At 27.0% G+C, this 3915-nt stretch overlaps 1 long non-coding RNA gene across 1 annotated transcript; it reads right to left on the bottom strand.

Annotated features, from left to right (window-relative positions):
• Positions 1–1379: 1379 nt before the first annotated feature.
• LOC110631363 lies at positions 1380–1647 on the bottom strand. Its single transcript, XR_002490497.1, has 2 exons — positions 1572–1647; positions 1380–1472 (listed from the first exon to the last, which is right to left on the bottom strand). It is a non-coding gene; the product is annotated as an uncharacterized LOC110631363 (long non-coding RNA).
• Between the last annotated feature and the right edge of the window lie 2268 nt (positions 1648–3915).

The raw sequence follows: 3915 nt of genomic DNA, 5'->3' as shown, positions 1-3915 counted from the left end.
GTTATTATTTAATGGGATTATATTATAATTTACTATTACATATGTTATTTATCTATTAATAATTTTGGTAAAATTTATAATAGAATATAAAATTTATATAAAAAATTTAGCTATAATTTAAATTTATAAAATAATTATATATTAATATTAAGACTCAATCAGAATGACAATTATAAAATAACAATAAATTTAATCCAAAATAACTAATATCCAAAATAAACTAATTTAAGTCATAAAGCAATCACACTAAAAATACTTGAAATTATAATACTATACTAACACTAATATTAATATCTAAATTTTCTAAAAGTAGTATTATAAGGCTGCTGGCTGCTTCAAAATCCAAAACTTTAAATATACTGCAAATCATCCACCAATTTCATCATCTTGGGAATCCTCCATAGGCTGTATAAAATTTTATTTGAAAATATTAATAACAAAATTATATAAAATAGATAAGGTTCATACTAGTTATATAGCTTACAAAAATTCTTATATTAGAAAAAAAAATGAGACTTAGTTTTTAATCACTTACTGATGCAATATTATTATTTTTCTCCAAAAACATCTTGAATTTCTGCTCCCATATTCTATTCATCTCTGCAAGTTTCTCATCTATTTGCTTCTTAACATCATTTACTTGTTCACTTGCTTCTTTTTGAATTTGTTGGACACGCTCGTTTGCTTCTCTTCTTGAAGTATCAAGTTGTCTAAATAGTTCTATCTTTGTAGGTCTAGCACCAAAATATTCCGTGACATTTTTTCCAGGACCATAAGCACGTACATAACAATTTTTTTCTGGCCCAAGTACATCAGCAAACATAGCATCATCATCCAGTGAAATTTGTCCTTCTTCTCGTTGTTTCTTTAGTTGCTGAAACTTTTTCTATAGAGATATTTATATTTATTGATATTAAAAAAATCAAAATATAGCATAAAATACATAACAAATAAATAAAACATATGTAAATGGCATATCAAAAAGTTCTAACAATCATATGAACTTCAAAAGGCATTATTATTATTTTTTTTGATAAAAATAGCTTTTATTAGAACTTTGAGAGTTATAGCAGAATACAAAGAATAACAACAAGCAGCTAGCTTATACCATTACAGGTTGACCAGTTCTTGATTGTTGAGCTACTAAAAAGAATTTGGATTAAGGAATAAGGAAAGCTAGGCACATCTTAAACCAAACAAAAGATCCATAAAAGATCAAATCATAAACTTTCTCAAGCTCTAAATTAGAATTATCAAATACTATTTTGTTTATTTCTAGCCATAGTCCACAAAACGACAACAGTAAAAAGGGATTATTTATGTATCATTTAATTAATAAAAAACACTATAATACTAATAAAATAAAAACAAACTCATACCATATGATCTCTCAGCCGAGCAAAGCTTTTTGTCCCCGTGTATGGGGGCATAGAACGCTTGCATCTATTTGTCTTATTTTTGTTGCTTCTCTCCTAAAGAAAAACAATGAAAAATTTTCAGAATTTATGTTAGCTAACAGAAACTGAATTCATATAAAATAAATTATTAAATTTTACACGAATTTTTAATACCTGAAATGCATTTTCTGTCCAAAGATTAACCAAATACTTCCAATCTTTTACATCCATATCCTTAGGCTTGTTTCAGAGACGAAGTGAATAAATTGCCTTTCAATCAAAGTACTTCTTCTTCAACTTATGCCTATAATACCTATATAATGCATTCATATGACCGAAAATTGCTCTCTTTCTTGCATCAGAATACTCAAAAGTGAACTTTTCCTTTTAGCAAAGAAGTAAGAAACAAAGATTATGATACTTAATAGAACTAAAAAAATTATAATCATTTTATAATGGATGTAATTTAATATAAATTTTCGTACCAATATGGTAGACCACATGTGGTCGAGCTTATCATTAGTAATCTTATTCCATTGTTTCACTTGCAATGGACAACACGACACACTTCTAATAGTTTGTCCTAAAAACCAAACAAATGCAGTAGCATTATCACCAATAGCTTGATCATCTTCATCAAATTCTACTGGCAATTTTTGCCCATTCTCCAATTGTGTGATTTTCAAGCATCGTGTTGGTCCTCTAGTTTTTCTTTTAATTGTATTGGAACCTATTTCAAAACAAAAGTAAAACAATAATCATATAATAACAAGAATTTATGTACATAGAACAAGTAAACATAATCAATTGTTTAAATAAAATTAAATGAGTCAACCTGTTGCTGCAGTTGCATTTGGATTTTGAAATTGATTGGAAGTGTGATCAACGGTAACTGCGGGTAGCTCGTCACCAAGTCCATTTGGTAAAATATCATAATCTCGAAATAGAGTGTATATATCAATGGGTTTTGAAGGGAACTTCTTATAACTATCCATCATATTTTTCACATCTGTATCATCTTTAACCTCTATCAATGCATCAAGATCACTAAGAGCTTTATCAGCCTTCAAGTAATAAAATTTATCTCCTTTTATAACATCAAATCCACAATCCTTTTTCAAGTCATCCAATATATCAAAAAATGAGATGAAATCAACATCAAAATTAGGTTTCTCCATGAACCTACCATTTTCATATATTCTATTTGGTGAAAATATAAAATGACCTTCATAATGATACCTCATTGTCTTCTGACTAGTATTCCCAAAAAAAAATTGAAGTTAGCCATCTAATTATTTACGAAAACAACTTAAAATTTATAAATCACATAAATATTATTTACCTTGAAATTTTGAAGCCTGATTTTGGTGTAACTCTTGAGTTTCTCGAAAGTTCTGGTTAACATTATTTGCAGTCTCATTTTCCAAGTTAATATTGATGGAATTCCCTTTCCGCAACTTGCATCGTCGAGCCATGATGTTTACTTCTGCTTCATGGAAAAAATTGAATATTACACATAGAGGATAAATTAGTATAAAAATAGTGAATCAAAGCTTTTTAACAGATGAAAAACGAATGAAAAGTAAATATCAGATGCCTTTCACGTGTTTAACCTAGAACAATTACAATGAAACATTAATTTTAAGGCTTTTGTAATTTTAAATGTACCTGATTGGATTTGATAGTGGGAGCTTCTCCTTTTGATAGTGGATAGAAATTGAAAACTGAATGAATCATGAGTGAGAATGAAAATTTATATAGAATTCGTAGCGGTAGCAATAGCGGCTGTAGGGAGGGAATTTTTAATTTTAAGGTTTTCATTCTCCCAAGCCAAAAATATATATATTAGCAAGCTTATCATTATATTGCCACCACTAATTGATAGGGTTCCATTTATTAATTAATATAATATTATTTATTTTTACTTTTTGTAATTAAAATATTTTATATTTTTAATTAAATAAGCAAAATAAAATAATTTTAATTTGTTTAAGCAGATTCAAAATCAACGCTATGAAGTTTTTTTTAAAAGAAAAAAAATCATGACCACACCTTTGTAGAGCTGTATTTTTAACATCAAAATAAATTTATTTTCAAAAAAAAAACTTCAAAATTAATTTATACGCAAAATATAAATATGCAGGTAAAAAAAATTTTAAGTGTGCCAAATTTGGTATATTTTTTATGTGCTAAGACTAATCGTTTGATTCTTGAAAAATGATTCGACAAAAAGTTTCCAACACTATTATCTAATTGTTTTATGTGCTGAAAATATATATACATAAAATTCTTAATATATGTATCTTGTGATTTCTAAATAGCAAAATTAACTCTATAAAATAACAATCAGTTTGAGAATGAAAAATTAAAAGATAATGCAAGTGCTCAATTTTTGTGTATCTTTTGTGGTCGCTACTCAAACCATGTTGATTAAAAACAAATTATCAGTTCTTAAATTATAAGTGCACTTGCTTCGTCCTAGGATATATTTTGACACATATTACCATAATTTAAAAGC

This window comes from Manihot esculenta, chromosome 14 (genome assembly GCF_001659605.2).
Source record: "Manihot esculenta cultivar AM560-2 chromosome 14, M.esculenta_v8, whole genome shotgun sequence".
Lineage (NCBI taxonomy): Eukaryota > Viridiplantae > Streptophyta > Magnoliopsida > Malpighiales > Euphorbiaceae > Manihot > Manihot esculenta.
Note: the sequence above shows the minus strand (reverse complement) of the source record. Positions and strands in the feature narration are given on the sequence as shown.